Raw genomic sequence first — 26,835 nt, forward strand, 5'->3', positions numbered from 1 at the left:
ATCTCATCTCTCCCCCCTGCTCACCCCACACAGCAGAATCTGAAGTCCAACCATCCCATTATCCACTCAGAGGGCCTCATCTTATCAAGCATTGCATACCATATCTAGGGAGATGTGATATAGCTGCTCATTCTCACAGTGTCTCTACAAGGAGGCTGACTGGGAAATGACCAATCTTTGAATTATGTCTTCTCTGTGTGTGTGTGTTTGGGTTGTGAGGTTTTTAATAGCAAAAAGAAGGAATCAGCAGCTGGCTGTATTTTTAAATTATGGAATATTAATCTCCTTCCACTTCTAAGCTCTGATTACAAAACCTTTCATTTCTGTGATTCCAGAGCATCATCTCTGCAAGTTTCTATTCTCAGTTCAAAATTGACCAAATCCAACTGTTAGCAAAATTTATTTCAGTCAACAGGAATCTTTTCTCTCTCTAGTTTTGGTGGGGCTTGGGCCAGGTACTTGGCAAGATGCTGCCTTGCTTATTTCAAAAAGGAAATCCATCATAAGAAAGATCTTGTCCTGGATCAGATAACCCTCCAGAAGTGACAACTTTGCTCTGCTCAATGAGAATCTTCTGCAGCATTTCAAATGGTTTGGTTGAAAGAAGCCTGAGCACACTTATTTAGTAGAATTTAATCCAATATTAATGCCATTATTTTGGGGATTAAAAACAAAGTGGTCCCATTCACTGCTTAGGTCATCTGAATCAATGTCATGTCTTTGGAGATGATATAGAGGAAGATTTCATTGATTTATTGATGACTGATTAATTAATTCAGTGGTTTTCTTTTGTTAATTGATTATTCCAGGAGATCTTTCCAGTTCAGTGTCAATCTTAAAAAACCTTTGCAGTTGGACTGCTGCTTCCAAATCTTAGGTATCGCCAAGATTACCAGGTCCTTGAGATGACAGTACACACTTGTGGCATTTAATACTTGTGATGTCTCTTGTGGCTCTCTCTTGGTACAACCTGCTGTAAGGATAAGCCCACTGACTTTTCCCAGTCTCTAGGAGACTGTGTTAAATTATAGTGTTGAACAGTTTTAGCATGGTTCCTTTGAGATGACTTTCATTTATCTCATGGTTTCTTTGTGTTGCAGGAGACTCAGATTTTTCCCGTCTTTTTATAGTCAGTCACTCACAGTACAAGAATTCATTGTGAAGAGTGAACTCTAGCTTTGCATCTCACATAGATTTATTTGATACATTAAGAGTTTATTTTCAAAGGCTTCTTTCCAAGTCATGCTATTGTCAGGGTTAGTAATCTAGCAGTATTTTCTCTACAACCTCACCAGGAAGCTAGAAGAGAATTGTCCATGAGTCACGAGAATTTTATCTGTGAATTCAGCTAGGCCCCAGGCAGCTCAGAAAGCTGGCCACTATTTCTCAAGTATTAGTACTAGTGCATGAACACCATAAATTTTAATTCGGAGAGAGTGTTTTTAAAATAGAAGGGGGAGCATACACTTCAGTCCATCACACAGTTGGAGCTGTGTTACTTGTGGCTCAAATCAGTAGTCAATGGATTAAGAAACTTTCAACTTGTCTTTCAGTTTTCAAATCTGTGCCACAGAAGACATCCTTTCCAGCTCCAGAGTAAAGCATACCCAAGACCCACTCCAGATGTACAAACGAGCCTATCCTCAACACAGGGTAGTTCTGCTGGCCTCTGTGTGCAAACAGGAGTTTTCAAAACTGTCCTCCTCTGAGCTAACAAACTCGGCTTTTATTTCCTCCCAAAGTGGTAACTATGATGGTTTCCCCTCTCTGCCCTCAGCTGATTGCCTTTGCCATTTCTAAATTCACTCACTAACCCAAGCAGGCTGAGTGGCAATGAGTCTGTCCTTCCCAGAATGGGTTTGAAGACAGACTTTGCAAGCCTGTTCCATCCTTTGTCCCAAGCAAATCCAAAATACTTACAGATCTGCAGACTTACTTAACTTAAAAAAGAACAAAGGAGGACAGTAAAATAATGGAGACTGTCAGAGAATGCAAGCCAAATTAATTTCAGAATTGGTTCATCCCTTACTGGCATCTTCAGAGTTGCATCAGCTTGCTGAGGAAATGGATTTGTCTTTGTGTTTCTGAGAATCCAGCCTTGTTTCAATTCTTCTGAACACTTCCTTCTTTCCTTCTGACTGCAGTTCAGCATTGATCCAAGTATCAGATAGGCTCACAAGGCAGATGACTTGCACTGAATCGAACACAAACTTCTACTGACAGGTTCTGCTACCTAGAAGATACATGACACACAAGTGAACAAAACTGATAAGGTCTCAGCTTCTTTCCCTGTTATAGTAATAAAGAACCTTGTAATGATATATTTTTTTTCTGTTCCATAAGCTGGTTGCCATGGCAAGTTACTTGTGTTACTCTGTCAGATACTACAAGGAAACAATTTGCATTCCCTAGAAAGATAGACATTTAAAAAGTAGATTGCTTATCAGTTTGCTTTCTGCCATGACACTACTCATCCTCTAAGCTCAGGGAGAAATGAGCAAGAAAACATCCCAGTATGAGAAAAGGACTTGCAGGTTTCTTGAGTCTAGTGTATCGTCAGGAAGATTAAATTAAAAAGTCATGAAGAATATGGTGCAATGGGGAAGCAAAACTCACAGAGATCTCTGCTTTTCTCAGTATGCTCTCAGAAACATTGTTAAAGGGAGCACACTGACAGAGCCTTCCTTGCAAACACCTTCCAATAAAGTTTCAGTTACACAGAAAAAGTGTGCATCCAGGAAAATAGACTAGGGCGAACTCAAAAGCCATGGAAAGAACCAGAAAGCAATCTGCGTGATTAAAAGTCAGGTGAACTTGTAGATATGGTGTCAATAGGAGACCCAGAACAACAATAGCAACTGACACCACTAATCTACTCTCTGTGTCTGCTGAGAACTAATAAACCTTCTAGTATATCAAAATGATATGGTGGATATCTGGATGTATTTAAGTAGGTGTCCTTGTGAAGCTAAAAAATTACTGTTACGTACTTTGCTGATGATTTTGATGATCACAAGAAGACCTTTTCATGTTCTTTTGAGTTTTTTACTAGGGAGAAAGAAAAAATAAATCAACTAAGGTTTCTAGTAAAAATCACACCAAAAAATACTCTAATTTTAAAAATGTAGCCTTGATCTGTAGCTGATGACGAAGTTCAGTTGCTCACTAAGCTCTTGGCATGTCTGTATGTCACATAGCTAAGTTTATGTCTTGTCTACAATTTCCCTCTTACAGAAGTCAAAGAGGGAGTGAAAATATCAAGGAGTTAGTTTTGGGTCACAGCACCTACAAAAATCAGTAACGTACCTTTACAAACTGAATTTAGAATGTACAAAAAGCCATGACAGGATAAGCATGTCGATGAGTTATGGCCTTCCAATTGCAAGATACATTTGGTGAAAACAATCAAAAAATTGAAGGTATGGGAACTGAAGGTATTTCAACTCCACTGCATGTTTTGTTTTTGGAGTTTTACTGTGGCAGTAAGGATCTAAGATGCTTTCACTTTCCTTTTCATTGCCCTGCATGCCAGTACTAGGTTAGCCTTCCTTTCCTGTCAAGCAAGGCTCACAACAGTTAGAGCACTGCAAGCCAGACATTTTTCAATAATTAAACTCAAATTTAGAGAAAGGAAGGAATAATCTGCTCAGGAAGAACAAATTTTTACAAATAGAATGGGCTATGACCTCAGAAAATGTTAATCTGTGCTCTGACAAAAGCAATGGAGTTACTTTGCTTTGCCACAGCTGAGGATCTAGTCCCAGTATTTTGCTTTTTTATCAAAAAGCAGAAGGGGAAAGAAGACACTTTTAAGCTATTATCACTCTCTGTGTCTTTGCAAGTCTGTGCCATCACCCCTCTGCGATTGTGTGGTTATGACTCACCAATAGGTGACTCCGTCTCTGTCTTCCAGCAGTCTGCAAACAAATAGTCCTCAGGTATCTTACAGCCTGATGTGATCTGGCACTGAAGAATGAGCAAGAGAGAGGCAGTTTCAGTCTCTTCTGGTGTTTCTTGGTTCTTGTAGGTCACTGAGAAGCCCAAGAAGCATGAAACTGAGGTTCCCCCATAGCTGTGCCTATTTTACTGCCTATTTGGTGCTTGCTCCCTGACAAGTTCCTCTGGGCCACCAAGGTACCAAAAAAATACAAGCCTGTTTTCAGGGTGCTTCAAAAAGCAAGATTTCTGCATGCTCCAGTACCCTGCCTGCTCATTAGAAACGGCTAAAACAAGACGAGACAGGTAGCCCGGAGAGGCGGCGCACGGTGCGTGCGTGTGGCTGCCTGTGGAGGAACCCATCACCTTTGTGTGTGCTGCTGCTCTGCCCTTGGCTCGCTCAGGAGAGATGCTGGCTTTCCGTGAGCTGCGGCCCTCGCTTCCGTGGAGAACTGAGAGGTCATTCAGAGTCAGGAGGGCTTGTTAGAAGCAAGGGAAGAGTTTCGAGGTAGGTTAAAGCTTCAGCCTTTTTGTTTGGACCTGTCTGTTTGCATGCTGGTTTTTGGAAAAGTGCTCTGGCAGGTTTGTTTGTGCTGGTGCAACATGTTTGTGAGACCTGAGAAAACCTGCACAACTCTCACAACGGGTATTCTTAGAATGTGTTTAATCTGCTCTTGATACAAAGCTCTGCAGGGCATGAGCTTTCTTTTTATTATGTGTCAAACGTAGTATCTAGAACAATGGTTTTTAGATTGATTTTCAGATTACTAGATACTTTTCTAATGGAAAAAATAAATTGTGAAAGTGTGCTTGAAACATATGTCAGAGAGAACAGTGCTTTTCCAGCACCAGGAGTGCCTACTTCATTTGGCATTATATTCTGCATCAAAGCTTGATTACTTCTGCAAGCTGCTGGAAAATACAGTGAGTATGCAATCCACTATCCAGTTTCCAAATAGTAATAGGGGAATCACAGTGCCCAGAGTAGAAAAGTGCTCTGGTGTAGTGTGGCAGAATGGGAAGCACTGCATTGACAGACCCGATTTCAGGACATGAAGCTTGAGTCCATCATATTTACTAGCTCTGCTTCAGCGGTGCTCCTTGTGGCACCCAAAGAGGATCAGACGAGAGCCTTTCGACACGCTTGGACCTTCATCTGAAATTGCAGTAATTCTGCTCAGACAGTGCTTATCTCTGCTGCTAAGCCTAACCGAACGCCATCTGCCTTATACAGAGTCAATTCAGGTGTCTTTTCCTTTGTGGCCTTAATTGCACTTGAATAATTTGGAGTCATCTATTTTTCTAGGCATTTCCAGGGGCCAGATAAATGCACCCTGTGAGCCGAGTTTAGCGCATCGCATTATCAGGCAGGACTGTGACTGGCAATCACATTTCAGGGGTCTCTGGTCCGCCTCCCCAGAACGCCTCCGTAGGGCGCCGACAAAGGCAGCGCAGCTCAGGCCAGTCCCGCGGGGAAGGGCGGGTTGCGGGAGCGGCGGCCGCCAGGCCTTCCCCTCCCCTCGGGTGCGGAGCGCTCCTACGGCGGGGCCGCCGCGGGGCGGGAAGCGCAGACGGGTCCCGGAGGGGAAAGGACACGATCCCGGTGGCTTCCGGGGCGCAGGGAGCGGAGGCGGCAGGGCTCACCCGCCGGGGAGAGGCAGTACCCGACCCCCCCAGCAGCTACCGCCGCCGCCCCAGAGACCGCCCCGCGGCCGGGCCGCGGCGGGCGGGCGGGCGGTGGCGGAGACTGACAGGCGGCGCGGCCCAACCGGAGGGCGGAGGCGGCGGGGGCCGCCAATCAGGGGCGGCGAGCGGGCGCCGAGCGGCGGGAGGGCGGGGCGCGGGCTGGGCGTGTGCCGCGGCCGCCGGCGGGGCGCGCTCCCGCTCCGCTCCCGCTCTCCCCGCACGCACATTGTCCGGGCGCGGCGGCGGCGGCACAGCGCCCCGGCGCCCCGTGCCAATGCGGGGCGGGCGCGGCACGCCGGGGGCCCCTCCACCACCGCGGTGGAAACTTCCCCTCGCCGCCGGGCCGACGCGCGGCTGAAGCCCCCGGCGGGGAGAAGCGGAGCGAGGTTTCGCCCGCCTGGGGGGGCGCCTCGTCTAGTTTGGTTTTTCCTGGAAGGGCAAAAGCGAATACTGTTATCCGGCTTTAAACTTCCGCGCTCCGCTCTCCAGGACGCGCATCCCGGCCGGCGGGGTGGGCGAGCCGGTGAGTGACCGCCGGGAGCAGGCTGGCGCTGGGTCGGGGTGGGTGGGACGCGCCGTCGCGCAGGGGCAGCGCCCACCGGCTCGGCGGGGACGGGTCGGCAGCGCCGCTGCCACCTGTTAGCGGGGCTGTTTCCCCCGCCGCCAAGTTCGTACCCCCACTGTGCTGGGGCTGTCCCCACCGTGCCCGGGGCGGCGGTGAAAGGGGACGGACCCTCGGCCCGGTGGGCGGCGGCAGGACCCGGGGTGTTGGGGGCGGTGGCGGCCACCCACCAGCTCGCCTGGCCGCGCCATGACTCTGCTGCCTGGGCGCTGCCTGCGACCCGAGCCCCGGCAGGCCGCCGGGGTGGGAGCGTGGTGGGGTACCACCGAGCCGCAGCTTCTGTACCCCCTATGCCCTCCATGCTCTCTGCCCTCCATTCCCTGCCCTCCTTCTGCACCCACTGTGCACTCCGCCTGTCCTCCTTCTCCCAAGCTGCAGCCGTTTTTCCTTCCCTCCCTTGCCGTCCCGCGCCCCTCCGTGTCCTTTAGCTGCAGCCATGTTCATCTCCTCTTCTTCGCGCCCCCAGTTTGCAGCCCACTGCACCCGTCTTCCCTCATCCCTTTGCATCCCTCACTGTGGCTCCTGTGATGCTTCAAAGAGGGAGCACCAGACTCCCCACTCTTGGCCAAAGCAGGGCTCCCTACTGGGCTCTGACACCCCCAGGAGAGGCCAGCTCCATGGCGGTGCCAGGCGTCGCCAGGCCCGGAGCGAGGCGCGGAGGGCGCAGGCAGGTGGCGGAGGTGCAGGTATTTGTGTGCAGCTATGAGCAAGTGAGCGAGGTCCCCCATTCTGCGAGCATGCGGCTCTGCGGAGCTGGTGACACCTCCCGCCCCTCCCTCCCTCCCTCCCTCCCTCACTCCCTCCCTCACTCCCTCCCTCCCTCACTCCCTCCCTCCCTCCTTCCTAGGAACGCTCACCGCCGGGGTTCTGCAGCGTGCCGAGGCTTCCTGCACCCTGCTGCCCTGCAAAGGGTATCACGGCGTCCGGGGCTGCAGCGTCTTCACCCCAAGTGAAGGTGCATCTGATGGCTCGCTTGGCCCATACAGGTCCTGACTGGGAGTGTGTTTTAAATTGCCTCAAGTAGTGGAGTGAGCCTGGAGACAAAAGAGATGATGAGAAGTCAGAGTGGACTGGCGAACTCTGGAGTTGCTGGAGAAATGCTTAGGACAGCTGGAAACAGGACTGTGGAGCAGGAATGGCTTGTTAAGCCATTGCATGGCAAGTCAAGCCATTGACTATTTCAGTGTCCTAAGTTGGATCGTCATATCGCTTGTAGCCTGTGATATGCAAGTTGCTCCTGGGTGGGTCTTTGAAATGCAGAAAGGGTATGAACTCCTGGTGAGGCTGTGTCATGATGTACTTCAGTCTGGTTGGCATGGGTAGGATGTGGAGCTTGGAGCAGGAACTGGTTTTGAATGGAGGAAAGCACATGAGATTTGGTGTGGGCTCAGCTAGAGTTGCTGTAGTCAGAATTGCTGATATGTTTATCCTTCACAGCTCTGAAGTATTTTAATTCTACAGCTGGTGATTTGTGTGATTTTCCCAAGTGTTTTTAAGACAGCCATGTCTGAATCCATGTGTATAACCCCTCTGTGTGTCTGGTCATTTCCTTCTCCTCATAAAATGTTTTTCCTGTGTGATTAATAATGGGCCAACTGCTTTATTTCAGCACTGGGGGGGCTGATGCTGATTGATTTCCCTGTTCAGTCTTCTCAGTGGGTCTGGAAGCTGATGGGTGTTATCACTGCAGAAGAGTCTGCTTTTGGTGGGAGCAGTCAGCATGTCTTTTTTTTATTTCAGCGAACCTCTTACTTCTTTTAATTAAAAAGAGATGAAGTATGCGTGGTAATACCCTTCATGTTTACATAAAAATGATCTTGTAATTAGCAATAATTATCTCAGTTTGGGATATTGCTGAGATATTTAAAGAGGACTTATGACCTGAGGGACACTTCTCCAGCCCCATGGTGTTGCCCTTGTTGTGGCTCTCTCCTGTGGTGAGTTTGATTCTTGGCTGCTGCCAGTGGTGAAGGTAGAACAGCAGTGGGAGTAGCCTCATGTTCCTCTGATGTTGGCCTAGAAAGCCATGGCCACGTTTTCCTTACTGAGCCTGCTTCTGCTTCCCAGGGCTCCCTGGCAGCCCTGCTGTCATGCCTGTGGAGATGCTCTAGCTTTGATGGCTTCCACCCCATGGTCTGACGATTCTCAAGGGGACCTTGCTATTGTCTTGGGGGAGGGAGATAAAAACAGGCTGAAAAATTCCCAAGTGACCCTTTTATTTTCCTGGTTCTCCCAGGGAGGTTTGGAGAAGGCTGCTGATAATGTGGGAGACTTTTCTCTGTGAGAGTAGAGATGCTGAGGTATCCTTATCCATCTTTCACCTGACTTCCCTTTAAGAGGAGCAAAGCTCAGCTCAAACATAAGTATTTGCTTCAAGGCTGGATATGGCTCCCACTGCCTTCCCTCCTACAACCAGTGCACCCCAAATTTACCTTTCTGTTAGGCTGCCCTTGGAGCTCACCGGGTTTTCTTGGGGTGAAAAACCTTTATGGAGTAGAAAAGTTGAATATTGGGGAAACATTGAACAAAATAAAAACAAGACAAAAAGTACTGCCTATAGAGAGGGATTCCTTGTGGGAGGGTGGTGATTCTCTTCTGTCTCTCAAGATGAGTTATACAGTATACTGTGTTTTTGTCAGTCTAGGAAAAGCAAAATGGTTTTGCTTCAAGTAATCTTTATTTGTAATTTATTCCCAGCTTTCTATTTTAACATTTTTGAACTGTAAACTTAGAACCAGAGCTTATTAAGCAGCAGATAAAAAAAGTTGTATGTATTTGAATTTTACTTGTATTAATCTAATAATATATTTATGACATATTTGATCAGCTTTATACCTGGCTGAAGACCACAAAATAGTGTTAATCAAACAAATTATTTGACAAATACGGATGAGATTAAATAAATTATCTATCTGCCAACTGCTGTTCAACTGATCTGTTATGGCATGTTCCTCATTCTCTTATCTTTCCCTTCCAGTTTTCATTCCATTTTTGCATGGTTGATCTTTTCCTGAACTGTCCCTTGTATCTGTTTCATTTATCTCTTTTGTGTCATGGTTTTCCTTCCATTCTTTCTTATGTCTCTTTCTTGAACCTCTCTTTCTATGCTTTTTGAGTCTAAATTAGCCTTTTTTTCCTCTTTTTCTCAACCTTCCTGGTGGAGTTTTTTTATTGAGCACTTAATAGTCAGCTGAACTAAATCTGGTACGTGTTTAAATGCATAAAAATGTAAAAATGAATGCAGATTGTGTGTGAGTATGAAGATGTTTGCTTGGTGGTAATGCTTCTCTGCCTCTCCCCGTGTTTTCTGGCTGTTGCAGGAAGGGTGTTCCTGCAGTTCTGGAGGTTTTCCCCGGCTCTCATATTTTCTTGTCTTTTCCTTATGCCTCTTTCAAAAGTGAATTTGACTTTGTATCTTAAGAAAGCAACCAGGATCAAATGGCAGCCCTTGTGTTGTTACCTGGTTGTGTATCTGTATGCAACCTGCTTCCATCTGCTGTCTGACCAAACCCAGCCTTCCTGCCAGGCAGTTTTGCTTTCCTCCCGGTATCATCTTTCCTCCCCACTGACTTTACAGCCAGGAGGTGTCTTTCAGTAGGGCAAAAGGAAGGAGTGCTCTGGACGTTTTCTGGTTTACCCATTACTTGCAAAGTCTGTATGAAATGCAGGTTGATGAGGGTAGGTTGCAAGAGGTGAACAGGTCATTGTGCAGGTTATAGTGCATGACTGAGCAGTCACAATATTCAGCTTTGATGTAGTATTCAAAAATGAAAGTCTCTTAAGAAATTAAGTTTCTGTTACAAAGAAGACTTGGTTTGTTTTGTGGTGGTGGTTTTTTTTGTTTGTTTGTTTTTTTACTCCTAGATGAAATCTAGGGATGGGGAGGATAATTCAAAAACAATGAAACAATGAAAGGAATAGAAAACCTTGTCTTTCAGGGGAGGAAATTTGCTCTGCCTTGGAAATAAAGCTCAGGCAGTCCAGAGGAGTGTGACGGGAGTGCTCAGAGTGCGTGATTCGCCTCTGCTAACGGTTGCGGTGATGTTGCAGCAGTGTATGAGCTAAGCTGTGTATGTCATAGCTGACTACTTGAAGTACTGGGAGTTATACCACAATGCCCCCTTGTACCCTGAAGGAAAGGTCTGTGCTGTACTGAATTGAACAGTTCCACCTCTCCTCTGTCTTCCAAGGGGCTTTGGGGAGCACTCGGGTGCACTGACACAGTGAGCAATCCAGGCAGCACATTGTTGCAAAGCAGAATTGATTGGGGAGGATGGAGCCAAGAGGAATATTCTTTTGCAGTTAATTATTTACTGCAGGGAGAGAGAGAAGCTGATGATGTTTGGTTTATAATTACAGATATCCAGAGGTAAATACTTCAGGATGATCTGGATTATTCTGTGTTGGTACCTATTTCTCTGTAATGTGGGACCAGCACTGTTTAATGACTGGCTCAGTAAAACCAAAACCCTGTTACCAACTTCTCACCAGTGAGGTATGGTTTTATAGCTTCCTTTGTGTGGTGCTGACTGACCTGAATGCCTGCAGAGAGAATAGTCTTTCCATGCTTACTGTCTTAATGCATGACCTGCCTGTGGTGCCCATCTGGCAGCAGTGTGGGCTCTTGGAACAGCTGATCTCTGTGCTGAAAGATGACTTTGTGGTTAAAGCCACAGAACTGTGAACTGGGGAGTCCTGACCCCCCCCCCCCCCCCCCCCCATCTGGTCTTGGCTAAGCTGGTTGCTTATCTCACTGGACTTTTCTTTAGGAGGGATACTGACCTAGCAGATAGGCTGGATATTTGCTGGTTATCTGCTGAAGGGGTAGGATGCCCTGGGTGAGGCACTCTGATAATGCAGAGGCAGTGGCAGCCCAGGTACTTGTATAGTGCTGTGGGCCAAACTTTAAGAGGATTTTTCCTTTTGCGTAGCTACATTTATTATAGATCAGACTGCTCATATGCAAGTTAAATTCAAGAGCTGGTGGAGCTGAGTTTAAATGTGTGTGTGTGGGAGCAATAACTTGACGAATCTGGGAAGATGCCTGTACGTCTTCTACTTGTTTGGCATCCTTGAGAGAACAGCATACGTGAAGGAGAAGCTGTGGCCTGTGAAATGAAGAGGATGTCGTGCTCTTACTGGGAGAAGAGGAGGAGCAAGATCTAAAAAGCCAGGGAGTAGGAGTGAAATGAGGCATGCAGGTATGCACAGTGGGGGCTGCTCCAGGCTGCCCTGTTCTCCCTGGGTGAGGCTCTGCAGAGAGAGAAGCGAGGAGGAGATCAATGGAAAAAGGCATTGTGGAGTGTGCTGCTTTGCAGAGTGGTGCGTTGGCTTTCCTGCTGGTCATGGCTGAGCTGAGGCATGGCTGGCTGGTAGTGAAAGTGCATAGGGCCATATTCCCTGAGAAAGGCAAACCAGTGAAAAAATCTCCAAAGTCTGGCCAGCAAGTGGTTGTGCCTGAGGCAAGCTGGGATCTTGTTTAGAGGCTTGCTGAGAACTGAGCTCTGTTCATCAGCAGTTTTTTGGGTAACAGGATCACGTTGAGCGCTCTGACACTCCGTGCTATCTTCAGCAATTCTGTGGCTTACATCCAGCTCTATTCAGCCTGCTTCAAACCATGTGAAGAGAATAAGCTTGAATGTATAAATTTGGAGCCTGCAAATGATGGATTCCATCCCACCCCAGATAGCCACTTCAGGAGCCAGAGCAGTATTCCTGGTGTGGCATTAGGTCCTCTGTTTCTGTAGTGATTGTAGCAGTCATGCTCCTTCCCTGCTGATGGCTTTGCATTGGTTGTCAGGGGCTTAATATTATGTGAGGGACTGGAATTCATTCTCTGGGAAAAGGCTGGGTTTGAGAAACCAGGCTTTAGTTGGCATGATAAATAGATAAAACAGTAGTTGATTATGTTAAGTAAATAAAGCATCACTGCTTCTTGTATGGGACTGATCCTGGCTTGTCTGTATGCTAATTCTGTGATTATTTTTTTTCATTGTCTCCCCTTGGATTTCTGTCTGTAGATGCAATGGCTCCTTTTGTGTCCCACTCTGCTAGACTCCTGCTGTGAATAGCACAACTCTGCTTTGTAGAATGCAAACCTAGCAAATGCTGGTGAAAGCAGGAGGTACCTCCTGCCTGGTGTGTGCATGCACACCCCTTGCTTACCCCCCTTGCATGCAGAGGATGAATACATAACCTTACAATATAACCTTGGTCATGCAAGGTTTCTCCCAGTCTTGTTTCTCCAGCCTTTTCCTGATTTGCAAGATATTGTAAGAGGCCAGTTGGCTTTTCTGGAGGGCTTGTCCCACTTTCCACACAGGCAGTCTTGGGTGAGTGGTCTGCTCCCTGACCTGCTTTGACAGGCATGTGCTGGCTTCTTGCTCCGCTGATGTGGGAGGCAGGGTGAGGATAAGTGCTGGGGGCTAGGCAGGGAGAGGATATCACTGTGCTGGTTGGTGTCACCTCCCATCTGGGAGTCAACATAGCTGATGATGGATGATGAAGTGCATACAAATCCCTGCTTCACTTTCTGCCTCATTATTCTCCTGGGCTGTGTGGTGGCTGTACTGAAGTGTTAAGAGTCAGATGTACTCTCTCTTCTAACAGTACAGCTGCATCTCCTCCATTCTTCCGTACTCAGTTGCAGCTGATGGCTCTGTAGCTATTCTGGTGGTCCCTATAATTTCCAAATATCAAGGTATTGATTCTCAATACAAGATACAAGAAATTACTACCATGACCATGGTGGAGGTAGGAAACAGGTGTGAGAGAGTCGGATCTAGACCTGGAAAAGTGCTTCAGCCTCTGCTTTTCCACAGAAACTGTGACTATGTCCTGATGTGGCTCATAGTTACAGGAACATGTGCAGGGTCTCACCAGGTCTGTGGCAGAGCAGGGAGGTAGATGGATGAGGTTGGAAATCTCTGATTCATGAGCAGATTATAGTCGTCCAATCCCCACAATTACTGCACCTGATTATCTCGGGCTGAACAAGATGTCCTCTGCTTCACATTACTTCTGTGATGAACACATTAGTCTGTGTTCAGTAGACATCAGTTTATACCTCTGCTGTTCCTCTTCCTCTGTGGTGTATATCTCAAGCAGCCACCCTTTTCCAATCTATGAAGTGCCCAGGCTTGGCTGTCCCTCGTATCTGCTAGAAAGTGAAAAATTGCCAACTATCTACCTGTGCCTATAGCTGGGGCACCGGGCAGGGAGAGGAGACACATTATTGCAACCCCATTTTACAGCTGGGAACTGGGGAATGAACATTCACATTAACAGGAGGAGCCTAGAGAAGAGCTGAGAACAGAAATTTTTGTCCTAGTCTGGCACTTTGACTGCAAGGTCAGCTTCCCATTTCCTTTGGTAACTGATGAGTGTCAGAAGATTCAGCACCCAGCTATTGACATGTTGCTACGCTGATTCTCTGATGAGGGAGGTGTTTTCTTTTCACAATGTGCCCTGAGAAGGTGGGGGTTTGTTTCCTTTTATCATTTCAAGCAAGGCTGTCTTAACTGGTATTTTAATATTTTAGGTGTCTGGTCTTAGAAGTGACGTGAGTGGAGGGTTGGGATGGCAGTCCTTTGCATGTCAGTCTTCCAGGCTGTAAGTGGGGCTTGTGTCCTAAGAAATGGATAGACATCCCCTGGTAAAACTGACTGTCTTGTTATGAGCTGGCAAAACAGTAAGAAGATTTGGTCAGTTGAATAGAAATGCTGGGGCCCCCTGGATGTGGATTGTTTTAAAAATCCGAGGGCTTTAGGATCTTTATTTGTGTTGCTGGCAGATGATTGCAAAATAAGCAATCTCCCTATTGGTCATCTGCACTGAGGCACTTTTTGTGGAAAGATCTGAAAAACAAGGTGTAGTTAATTGACCAAATTTTTAAGGTTAAAAAATAAAACAAACTTCCGGGGGGGGGGGGCGGAGGGGAGCGGGGAGGTGGATTTCTTCAAGAAGCAAAAACTCTTTACTTTTTTTTACAAAGCAGTTTCCGAGGCACCTAATCTAATCTTTCCAAAACAAATCTCTGGCAGCCAGGGCTCACGTGTTTTAAAAAACAATGTAGAAAAGAATGTATTGTGACAGTTTAATTTGTTGCTGAAATATGCTCACCTCTGGGGTAATTCAGAGCAACTGTGGAGTGGATGATAAACCTGTTCAGGATGGGAGGTGAGCAAAGGGAAGCTGCTGAGATGAAACCACCCATGCAGAGGTGCAATTACTGGGATTTAGGTTAGTCTTCCTCCTTTGATTCTAATGGGGCTGTAGCCTGTTCAAATAATCTAAACAGGACAGTTGTTGCTGAGTCCTTGCTGTGGCAGCAAGGTTTTGGTGGTGATTCTCTGAGGGAGGTGGTAGGGGAGAGCCTCTGGTACTAGCCAGCTTTTAGCCAGAAATAGGGGAAGATTACAGCCCATAAGGTACAGGTCCCTGCAGGGGATTTGTAAAGGCTCAGGCCAGCTAGCTGGATTTTGTAGTTACCAATTCATGGATGCAAACTGAGCTGTGAAAACTGGCTTGCAATTTCTACTGTTTTAAAGAAAAAGCAAGGCAATTGCCTTGGAAAGGGAAAACAAGGATGCTCTTGAGAAGGCTGAAGAAAGCCCTCCTGAATTTTAGTGGAAGATGTACAGTTGAAAAAAAAAAAAAAAGATGTATAGAGTTGCTTATCTGAAGTGTGCTCCTTGTGAAGAGGTGGGAAGCTGAGTGCCTAGGGGTGGGCTGGGCTTTCTCAGAGCAGGCTACTAAGTACATGCTTTTTTGGCAAGCACTGGAATTGCATTGCAACAGGGTTGTGAGATCTTGTTCAGGTTCACCTGAAGTTGATTGAACTCTATTGATTGCAGTGGCTGGGCTGGTAGGCAGTGCAGCATCTCTCAGGTCAGTTCAGGTTTTCATCTCCTTTGTTTCAAAGTGTCTCCACCTGGAATTAGTTTATTCAATTTGCAGCTTAGAGCAATTTTAGAAGAAATCCCAGAGGAGGAGAAAAAGAAAAAAGAATACTATTACCTGAACAGACCAAAATAATCAAATGGGTTGTGTTGTGGAACTGGGATGTGACTGGCAGCTGCTGCAGGGAGGTGGACAATCAGCAGGCACACTTTCTCAGCATGGCTTGCTCTCCTGGGACATTGGGAGCAAATACTATTTGGATTAGAATACAAAGAGATAATGTTTAAAATCTGAGGTAGGAACCTATGAGCTTGGTGACAACTGAATGCAGGGGTAAAAGAAAAAGCTTTGTCAACAGTAAGTCACCCTTTCAGGGAGCTGAGTTAAACTTCTCATTTTCTTCTGAGCCCTTCAGTTCACTCCCACCATGGGTGAATGTTGTGCAGTCTCTTCCATGCTTGCTTTTTTTCCCCATTTGATTTGAGGGCCCTTTGTAGCAACTTATCCCCCATGCATCATGTTATCAGGGAAAGTATTCTGCCTGCAATCCCTGTCTGAGCTTGATTTTATTGTTTTCTGTAGCATGAGGGCTGACAGCTTCACAGGTCTCAGAATACCTCCTCCATCTCTCCCCTGGCCAGCCCAGCAGCATGACTGCTCCATTTAACATGTGCCGTCTGCTTTGACTTCCTTCCCCTAGACTTGTTATTTTGCAGTTGTCTGCATCAAGCTCCTGTGTTGCCTGCTCCAAAGGATTGTATATCAGAAGTAATGAAAAGGAGGAGAGTCCTCAAGGCTGGCCTGTAAATCCAAGTCTCTCTCCTAGAAGAAATGGCAGTCCTCTCCCATGTCCTTGACCTAGCCCCTGCTGCGTGTGTTCATCCTTCCCTGCCTGTCATGGTGTATCTCTTGATGGGCACAAAGTGAGCCTTGCAGGCTCTCTGGGTTCTCACAACACAAAGTGTTTGGTGCCTGGGATGTTCTCCTTTCTTCACCTGCTAACACAGAGGCAGGCTGAGACCTGCAGCTCTGCCTTCTCTTCAGCCATTCCCCAAAATTATTTGGATCCACTTGGAACATCATCACAGGGAAGGTGTTGTGAAGTTTTCTTGATTGTGAGCACTTAAGGGCTTGGGCCTCTCATCTCCCACTTGAAGTGTAGTGTTACCCTCGGGCCTTAGGGACTGAAGTGCTTTTGTGTTAGGTGCAGGGTGAGATAGTTGCTCTCTGAAAAGCTTAGCAGCAAAGTGCAAGATGGGGGACGTCAGGGTGCAATTCCCCTGTCCAGATGTTGGCATCTAACATCTCAGCCCCTCAGTCCCCCTAGACAGGCAGCAGAGGAAATGAGCACTTCCACCTCATTGTAATGCAGGTGGATACCTGAAACAGATCAGACAGACTGTGCCTGTCTCTGCTCATTGATGATAGAGAGGGTGTTGATGATAGGCTCTTGTGGGCATAACTGTGCTGTAGGTGAGATGAGCCTCACCTTGACTAGCTGCACTGAGCTTGCTGGGGTAGCACAAAAAGGAGGCAAGACTGTTGAATGTGGTCTGTCTTTTGCTGTCTGATCTGGTAAGCATGTTCATCTTCCTTTGGTAAGAAGCTATCCTTCACTTTGATTCCTTGCTGGCCAAGAGTGGAGGAGAGGGGTGTCATCCAGACAGCAACTGGAAGACTGAGTTAAACACCTCTCAGAGGTGCTCCTAGGACAGAGCTCCAATCCTGTCCTAGCTCTGGACCAAGGGATATTTTAACCAAGTGAAGGCAGACAGTTTTGTCCTTGGTTCATCCTTTCATACTGAGGCCAAGTACCTGCTAACATAGGTCAGGGCTTACTCGGGTACTTCTCAGGAGCTCCTGACCTCCTGCATGTGCCCAAACAGGTACTGTGTTGGAGTGGGGAAAAACATGAGACCTCTATATCTAGAGCTGAAACAATGGCATGGGGACTTCAGATTGCAAACCAGCAGGTGATAGCAGCAGGAGCCCTCCAGTGCCTCAAAAAGGCTGCACATCTGGGTGTTCTAGGATTGCTGGGTAAAACTCTTTCTGTTAGGGGAAAAAAGAGCCTTTTTCCTAACACTGAAGCACTGCTACATGCCATACTGTGGCTTTGGGGATGATGGAATAAGTTTCTGTAAATTGTATCCTGTTTGACCTGAACCTTTATGGTTTCTCTGAAGACCCTGGCATGGTCTGCAGAAAGCAGGTTGGAGGAGACCTAGAGCTGTTCTTGAAGGAGCTAGAAAAATGAAGTTGAGCCAACTGAAAGGAATAAAGCCTTATAGCCTGGGGAGGATTTTCTTGACTGGCTGAGTTTCCCCTTTGATTTGGAGCACTTGTTCCATCATGCCTTTTGCTGGGAAAGAATTAGCCCAGTGGCAAAAATGCAGTATACTGGGCATTCTGGGAGTGAGAAGCCTGCCCACAGCAAGAGCCCACAGAGCTTGGACTCAGCCCCTGAGTCCCTGTGCCAACAGCTGGTTGCAAGACTGCTCAGTAGGGGACGGTGCCATGCTAGTCTTTACCCTCCATCTCATGTCTGTGTTGTCAGCATGATTCAGTGCTACAACCCTGAAGAAAGAGTCAGTTTTATATCCCAATTTTGTTTGTTGTTGATACTCATGCTGTAATTCCCATCACTTCAGATACCCATAAAATGGTGTTCTAGAGAGTCTGTGTAGTGTGTGCACTGCGGTCACTTCAAACTTTACAATAACGGGAAGTCTGTTAGGGGTGAAATTTCTGGCTGGTCCTAGGTGGGAAATACATACTGTGCTACAGAAAAAGGCGAAGAAATACCTTATACTCCATTATATGTGTATTTTCCTCATTTCACAATGCATCTGATCTCTCCCTGCTGTCTTTCCTAGCTACATGTGTCCACCACAGGCTATTGTACTTTTCATTTCATGCTTCTAGGGAACGGAGAGGGCAAGTATGAAAACCCTCATGAAACTTTCAATCCAGTGAGGAAGGTATATTAGGGCTTGTAGTTACCATATGTTTTTTGTCTGATACTTTCCTTGCTGTTCTTTCCCTATGACCTTTGGTACAGTAAACAGCTGACAGTGTTTGAAGAGTGTCCCAATAGGGAGGCACCTGGCACAGCATCGGGTCCCTGCAGCTCCCATGCATCCTAGGTACGTGCTTAGGACTGGCCTTTAGCTGGCATCATCCTGCTGCTGGCCAGATGCACTGTCACAAAACAGTACTTTTTACTTGTTAATTTTTGCCACTGACAGCAGGCTGGTTGCCTTGTCAACAGGAGATGGTTTATAGGTCTCTGGAAGATGTGTAGCAGTGTCACTCAGCTGTTTGCTGAGTGAGTGCACCTGGTTGGACCGGTGCACGTATGGGTCTTTGAAAGCTGGTGGGAGAAACCAGGATCCATCCATCCCTTTCACAAAGGTTTTGTAACTATATGACCTTATAACTAATTTTCCTAACTCTCTAATAACATATAAATGTAATCAAATCTAGGCAGACAAGGCCATATCAAGCCTTGGGCATGGGAAATTGTGTAATACCATCAAGTTGCCTTTTGTGTCCACCTAGACCCTAACCTTATTGCACCAAGAACTTCCTTAAGATTTTACCTTTAGGGTGGAAAGAGAACTCCCATCTCAGGAAACACAGTTCCCTCTGGTAGTCCACCAAAGGCTGCTTTGGTTTTTGATTCAGCTCTGCAAATTCTGTCTAGTAGCTTCAGACTGGATGTAAATTTGGCTGGTATTACTTCCCTTGTGAAGGCTAAAGCAAGGGAGAGAAAACCAAAGTAGCTTGTCTTAGCCTAAGTCAGCAATACAGAATTTCAAGTTTATGTAGATCCTAATGAAAGGTCCCTGCCTTATCTATCTTGATATTTTGCTGGTTGCACAACTTGCACATCCCATAGATGTGAATATTTTCCTGGGTTGGCCCTCGTTGCCCAAGGAGGGTGTTTGTTCAGATTCTCATGCTTTGCAATTAATATAAGCTTCTCAACTGTGTGTGAGAGAAAGAAAGGGAAGTGGTGCTAAGTGATTCGTATTTTTTTTTCCTCTGTGTTGTTGTTCTTCACCAGGTGGCTACTTTGAAAAGAGCATGTTGTGGTTTTTTCCTTAAGGAGCAACGTGTTGCTGCAAATTCAGCTTTGGAGAGGTTGTGGGAGCTTTTGTCTGCTGGCGCTGCAGCTGCTGCGAGCAAGGCACAGACAATACGTGGTGCTGTGGGTACCCAGCCTGCCAGCCTGGTCTGGCTGGAGGGGATGCCAGCCCAACTGAGTGGCAGGATCCTTCTTTCCCACTGCATTCCCACACTCACTTGTGGTGGCTGGGAGATGCGAGTCCTTGCTTTGCTCCAGACCATGCAAGAGCAACAAAGTTCACACCACGGGATGCTGTCAAAGGAATGAGAACCTGTTTCAAGTAAATACCTTTTCTCTACCTCGTTTAGCTATGGCAGCCTTATCTTTAGAGGGCTGTATGAAGTGTGCTTGTCACAGCTGTGTCAGGCACCCACACAGCTCACGGAGATCTCTTGCATGTTCTCTTCTGAGCTGCTGGATGAAAAGTGGCTACTTTAGAGGGTAAATTGCCTCCATGGGTTTAAAAGAAGGTGTCTAGTTTAGACCTAGAGAGCACACTTCATGTTTAGGTACAGTGGAAAACCTTTGAGTGAACTTCATGAAGTCTGTGTTCATTGTGTTTTTCAGAATACTGTCTAAACTTGCATTTGTTTTGTATTGTTCTGCAAAAGTAACAATTCCTTTTGGGGCTGTAGAATAAAGAATAAAACACTAGCTTAAAGTGTATACTTGTAGGATAAAGAATAAAACACTTGCCTGAAGTGGTGTGGAGGAGTTGTCACCCTATAAAACTCAGCCTGGGCCATTGGCTATGTGTTTCACAGTGACCTTGGCCAGTCACACTGGTGTTGCCTTATGACCATGCAGCCACTTAAAGGGAGGAAAAAAAGGCCAGCTACATGAACTTCTATCTGATCAGGGTTTTTACTGTTAGCTAAATTCAGATTTCCTGTTGGAGTTGACATGGAGTTGACAGGAGTATGTCCTGAGTTCGATCAAAACTGAGGAAGTAAGGGAAAATGAAGCCTGTGGAATGGCAGCCACCACTTGGACCAGTTTCTTTATGAAAACTCTCAATTTGGGCAAGAAATACTAACCTACAATATATTTTCCTTCAATGCAGGTCTTCACCCTCTCTGTCCTAATCTTAAGTCTACAGGTGGAAGGCAATAATGGTAAATCCTAGAGCCTAATCAGCCTTTGATGGAGGGACTTGATTAAGAGCAAGACAAGCTCCACTCTAAGTTTTAAAGATGGATTGTGAGGCTATGCTGACAAACTTTCAGTCTTCTGAGATTTAGTTTTTCTTTGCTGTTGGAGTAGGAATTTTTATCTTGTGTTAATATACTCACATTACAAAACACTGCAGCTTGTCTTTTTGCTTGAGTGGTGCTTCAGGTTGAAGTTGGCTGGTTTGGCTTGTGAGATGGTGGTTTTCTGTGGGATTTTTCCATTTTTAGAAAAGGCTTTTTGCAAACACTTGATTAACTAATTTAATTTTATTTCTTCACTTGAAGTTCCTGTGTGGGAACAATGAGAGCTGTGTAGGATCTGTACCCGCTACACCACATTGTGGCCCTGAAGGTTCATTTTAGGGACAGATATGGTCTTCAGGTGTTGCTTTCTGAAAATAAGAGGATTTTGAGAGAAACCAAGCAGCACTTTATTTCTAGCTAGGTGTGAATGATGTACAAGAGTGAGAGACTGCTGCATGTTCCTTAGGAGCCCTGAAAAACAACACGTTGAGCTCCACTACCCTTAAGTGAAGAGGGAGCTTTATAAGCACATCACCCCTATTGAAAATCTAACTGGTGGCTTGTCTCTGCCAGGCTCCTCTGAAGGTACATGATCATGTTTGAGATCTCACAATATTGGCAAGACTGTAAAAATTCAGAGTTCAAGTTTAAGCACTGAAGTTATTCTTCTAAGGAAATCAAATTTTGTAATACCAAGGATCTGAGGAGATACAGATCCACAGAGTAGAACCACTGACTGCAGATCCTGTTGTGATTCTTTCCTCCCTTAAAGGAAAAAAAAGCCAAACCCCAGACCACCAGAACTCTGAAAGAGGTTCTTGTCCAAAAGTGAAGATTTTCTGTAGTAGTTCCAAATGACTGTTTCCTCAGGGGGATCACTTTCATAGCTTGTGTGCAATTTTTAAATCCAGCTTGAAACCCACAAGACAGATGGGGTCATGACAAAAGTCAGGAAGTTCACATGATCTTATTGGACTGGATCATCTTTAACAGTGCCAGTTCACATCACCTGTCTACTTCTTGCTTTTTCCAAACCACTGGGGAAAGAAATAAAACCCTAGCAGCCTTGAGACATTTAGCATTACTCAAACACTCTTGCAGTCTTGAATGGTCAACATAGCACAAATTTTGTGGGTGTGGGTGAGCAGAATTGGAGAGGAGCCTCAAATCAGGCACCAGTATGAGCAAACTTAGGTCTTTTGCTGCACACCCCATCTCTGTCCCCCCAGCATTTCCTGGAGCTGCTTTTAGTAGCATTTTCTGTAGCCCAGGAGGTGGTTGCATGAGCTTTTTGGTACAGTTTTCAACCCCCTTTCCAGACATCATGGCTTAAGTATCAGAGCTTCAATTCTTGTGTCTTTGCTAGTGCTTATGAGAGCAGGGATGACCAACTGAATAAAAGGTCAGGATTTATTTGGTGGGGGCTGATGGCAAAGGGTGATAGCATGAAATATTCCCTGCAGTCAGGGATTTGCAAAGTGATGTAGGTCATGTAACAGATCTTCACACACACAGCATATAGAAAATATAATAATTTTACTTGTAATAATAAAGTTGTATTGTTATGTGCTGGGGAATTGAAGGCAGATGCTTGGATTTTTCCCAGTGGGCTGAAGGGAGGTTCAGATTTTGGTTTATTTATTTATTTATTTATTATATGCTAAACCAAAGCCAAAGAACTGTGAGTCAGCTTGATCTTCACTGCTGTAGTTCCTGTGCTGTGGTCCCCAGGCATTGTCTAACAGATGCCTGTACCTACACAAGGCTGGATGAACCCAGACACTGCAGACTTATTTTTGTCACCCTGTTGCAGAAACTCATTAGGGAGCCTCTGTGTATGCTTAGGAGCCAGTGGTATGGGAAAGCCTCTTAGCAGAAAACACTCAGCTGCTGATCCCAGGAGCAAGTTCTCTGTGCCAGCACCATATGCAATTCCTCAAGGCAGCCATATCTCCAGGGAGGAGGAAACAACTCTGCCACCTCCTTTCGTCTTCTGCTTTATGATGGCTGAGTTTTATAGTTGCTCTGTAGGCACTCTGTGTGCCTCCCTGGCTGAACAAAGGCGTATTTGTGCTTTCAAAGGTAATATCAGTCTGCCTCGCTGCTGTCTCAAGATGCAGAGAGGGAGAAGTGCTCCAAATGGGCTAAGGTTGAAAATTAAAGTAGACCAAGTGAGATCCTCAACCAGTGTCGATTGTCTTGGCTTTAGTGGCGTCAGTGCAAGGACTCTACTTTTTGCCCTTTCCTTAGGGTGAACCTTCAAGGTGAGATCTCAGGTATGGGACTCACTTGTCTGGTTCTTACTCCTTGGCTTGGGCTGTCCTCTCCCTTCCTTTGGGAAGCTGTAAACACTTGCACCTTGTCCATAGTACATGCAGATAATGGTTTAGGTTGTCAGGAGAAATTGTCTTTAAAGTTCTAAGTTTGCCTTCTGTGGTTATTTTATTCAGGTCAAATACAGAACTGTTTGCATGAGCCTTATAAAGTCCAAGAATAAATCCAGTGAATGCTGCTGTGCTTCTAAATGTCTCTGCAATGTGTGTTTCCCCAGTGTTGCAGAGCAGTGCTTGAGCAACAGCACCAAAAAATCTTGAGAGGCTGGGGGGAGATGGCTGGACACCAGGAAAGAAGTTGGGAAACCATATATATGCATGTAAAAAGAAGTGATATTTATACTTTTGGCATCTCATTACTGCAAGGTGTTAGGGAAGTCAGTGGCTTAAGAAGATAAAGATTTGAGTGTTGTATGGACAGCAGGGCCAACCAGAACTAGATATTTTTTCAAAGAGAAAACTGGTGTAGGGCCCTCCTTTTTTTACTTTTCAGATAATCTGGCAGGATGAGACCCTGCTCTGGGACCAGAGATGGTTTCCACTGAAAAAGAGTAGAAGAAAATTTTGGGCACTGGCAAATTCCCAATGATGTATTCCATAGCTTACACTGCCCTAATGAAGTTACATTGCAGTAATTACAGTGCAATACAGTTCAAAGTCCAGAAGTCCCTTTTTTCTTTCTTTGTTTTTTTTTTTTGGGAGGGGGGGTTGCTTGTTTTCTGGTTTTTGTTTGTTTTGGGTTTTGGCTCTTTTTTTTTTTTTTTTTTTTTTTTTTTTTTTTTTTTTTTTTGTTTGGTTTGTTTTTGTTCAAATGTGCAGGATCTTTTCCTGCTGCTGCATGGGATTTGCCTGGGGACTTTGCCATGCAGAGGTTGATCTGTGAGGAGGTTTGGTTGTCACACCTGACAAAAGGTTGCTTCAGCTTAGAAGGCCACCTGCAGGATCACATTGCTCCGTTTTAGTTTTCCCAAGCTGTGACTCCTCCAGCTCATGCTGCAGATGTTTTGGGTTGTACTTGGCATAGTCTCTTTCTGTGCTCTCAAGATCAATTGGGTGCTAAGGATAGGGTGTTATAAGTGTCAGCTGTGTCTTGTCACCAGGTGCTTGTCAGGGTAGTACCAACTGCATGCAGGTGTTGGTCTCTGGCCAGTATCTCCTACTGAAGACATTTTTGGTATCAAGACTTTTAAGGTTTTCTACTTTCTGTTTGCAGTTAGGGGATTGTATCCAGGCTCCCTTGCATCTCTTTGTCCATTCACTTAATGGACTTTCTGGCACTCTTTTCCACAGCAAGATGTCATCCCTGAAGCTCAGGGCATGGTTTGCTTCCTATCTCTACTGCTTTCAATCAAGCGAATATGGTTTGTGTGACTGGAGTGTTTGCCCACTCTGTTGTGCCTGTTGCAAGTGAGGACCTGAGGCCAGTGTTGCTCTTTTCTCCATCAGTTACTGATCTGTGTAGAGGAACACCTAAGTTGGGCAGGGTCTTTGGAGCATTATGGCCATGTCAAATGCAGTACCAAAGCCAGATCTGGATCTACTCATTGCCTCTACCAGGGTTGTTCAAGGGACTGGAGTTAAGTTGAGGGTTTCTACAAAGATGTAGGTACATCTAACCTTTGGCATTATTAGAGGGACTTCAGCCACTCTTCTGCTCTCAGGGGTTTTGCTTATTTGTGAATCAGCTTGTTGGGCTCCAGTGTTGAGGAACCACATCTGACACAGGCTTGGTGTCTTGCATTTCTGTGGTTTCTTTTCAGCTTTACTTGGCCTGCAGATGCTGGCTGCAAGCCCACCCAAATCCTGCTGTGGGCTCCCAAGGAAGCTCTGGAAGGAAACCTCCCCTGGCTTTTGCTGATTGTGCAGGCCTGCCAGCAGATGCTGGAGGCTGCGACGGAGGTGGTGGAGAAGGCTTTGTGCTCCTGTCCCTTGCACACTCAGCCACAAGCCACTGATGAGCACATGTTTTATGACAAAAGCTCGAATGTGGGGGATCAGAAATCCCCAGCTTTACCATAAGTTTCCTGTGTGACTGTCAGGAAGTCACTTAATTGTTTTGGGTTCTTCACTGCGGGATGGAGTTCCTTGTTCCTTTATTTGCTGTGCCAGTCATGTGTCACTGAGGGGTGGGATATATGAACCTGTGTGGAGGCCACTCAGAGTTGAAGGAGCATGTCTCCTATGTCCATTCTGTGACGCTTGCAAGACAGGTGGGATGAGTCCTTGGACAGTATCCTTTTGTTGCTCCAGAGCCAAAAGGGAAATGCCTTCATTTTCAGTGTGGAGAGCTGCAATCCTCACATCTTCAGTCTTTTTTGTAGCAGGTTTGTGATGTGACAGTGATGCACCTAACTCACTCACAGCAACATTGCTTGGATTTTTTTAAAATCCAGACTTCTGCAGAGGGAGGGGATATGAGCATCACATTAACAAGTCTGATGTAGCTGAGATTTACTATAAGCAGCAAAGTGAGGTTTGGGTAATTCAGGACCCTAACTTAATAAAGTTCTGCTGACCCAAACTTAAATCTTGCACTATAACCTTTGGAAGTTTCTGTTTCTGTCAAGTTGTGTGATGGTTTCCCAGCATTGCACATACAATGCATTGGTTGGCTCTGCGTGGCTACAGACTCAGTTGTGATTAATTCATTCATGGCTGTTGAAGGGCTGGGTTTGGAGGTCTTCTGTGGACCTCTCTGCCAGCAGTGCTCACTGTCCCCATCCCTCTTAGGCTGCAGCTGGCTGATGCTGCAGCTGCCAGGTCCATAAATCAGCAGCGTGCCCCTGAATATCTGCTGCATAATGACTGATGCATATTCATGTTTGCTACGTTGTGTCACACTGCTAATAATATATCTTGGTGAGAAGGAGAGCAGGGACAGGGTCTCAGTAGCTAGTGCCTCCTTGCTTCATTTTATCTCCTGTTTCTGCTTCCACCTTGTCTCTGGCTCCCTAAGATATCCCCTCTCTTGCTTTTCTAATGCATTTTCCCCAGCTGCTTCTCCCAGATGTGCTAAAGCAAGCCCTGCAGGTTTGCTTTTTGTTGTGGTGCCTTCTTCCCCTCCATCCCTGCTGTGCTAATAAATCAAGGTGTGTACCTGCAAAGGCCCTGCAAGGACTAAATGAACATGAGAGGATGATTGTTATGTTTGAGCATGTAAATTAAAAAGGCCTATTAATAAAAATACACTCTTGAAGTATCTGGTGTTGGCTGTTCCTTTGAGTTCTGTTTTTGAATGAGCTTTTATTGGTGTCCCATTGGGAATAGAAGGGCAAGAAGGAAGCTCAATTTTGGTCCCTCATCCCAAAATGGACTGTCTCTCACCCACGACTCACCTGTGGAGAAGATGCTGTTGGTACCTTTGCTGCTCTATCCTCTGTCTTAAGGAATGAGGAGGAAGAAAAGTGCTGTACCACCTTTCCCTGGAAAAGATAAAATTTTGCAAGATATGATTAGTGGCCTGTGGAATACCACATGTGAGAGAGGATGGATGGGGGTTGACTCTGCTTTTCTTCTTTGAGTACAAGATCCTAAGTGCTGTCCAGGCAAGCTGGGGAAGCCAGCTTGGGTACTAACCAAAGTGTGTCCTGAGACCTGCCTGAGTCCAAACAGCTGGGACTGTCTGTCCTGGCAGAGAGGGATCCCTCTCATTCCTGCTCTGTATTCCTTCTTCTAGGGGGCACTTGAACCGTTCCCAGACGAGAGGACCCTATTTCTCTGTGGAAGCTCATTAGCCATCCAGAGGGTGAGTGCCACATGGGCAGGAGCAGCCTTGGCTCCTGCTGTCCTAGGATACTAATTTGTCTGCTTTTATGCTGCTGGTCAACAGCTTCCACCTTCTGTCACCCACACCCAATGCCACTGGCTGTCTGGAACTTTCTGCTGCAGGAGCTGTAGTGCAATAGGACATATGCTGTGTGAACCATCCCATTCCTGGAGACTAGAGTTCACCAGTACTCTTATAAATCCTATTTTGCTCCAAAAACTGACCTTTTAAAAAAATCTCTTAACCATTAAATGCTAAAAAAA

The 26,835-nt window shown here is 46.1% G+C and overlaps 1 protein-coding gene and 1 long non-coding RNA gene across 3 annotated transcripts in view; one reads left to right on the forward strand and one right to left on the reverse strand.

The window, feature by feature from the left end:
- Positions 1–1,160: 1,160 nt before the first annotated feature.
- Positions 1,161–4,440, reverse strand: LOC128809472 (uncharacterized). The gene is made up of 3 exons (XR_008437729.1): positions 3,885–4,440; positions 2,991–3,048; positions 1,161–2,233 (listed from the first exon to the last, which is right to left on the reverse strand). It is a non-coding gene; the product is annotated as an uncharacterized LOC128809472 (long non-coding RNA).
- A 1,341-nt stretch (positions 4,441–5,781) lies between these two features.
- Positions 5,782–26,835, forward strand: part of HRAS (HRas proto-oncogene, GTPase) — a 39,926-nt gene continuing 18,872 nt past the window's right edge. The window contains exons 1-2 of one of the 2 annotated variants that reach the window (XM_053981489.1): positions 5,782–6,145; positions 26,483–26,551. The gene's annotated coding sequence lies outside the window, so the exon portion shown is untranslated. The remainder of the gene's footprint in view (positions 6,146–26,482; positions 26,552–26,835) is intronic. The other variant, XM_053981488.1, reaches the window with a different exon arrangement.

Source organism: Vidua macroura, chromosome 6 (assembly GCF_024509145.1).
Source record: "Vidua macroura isolate BioBank_ID:100142 chromosome 6, ASM2450914v1, whole genome shotgun sequence".
Taxonomy (NCBI): domain Eukaryota; kingdom Metazoa; phylum Chordata; class Aves; order Passeriformes; family Viduidae; genus Vidua; species Vidua macroura.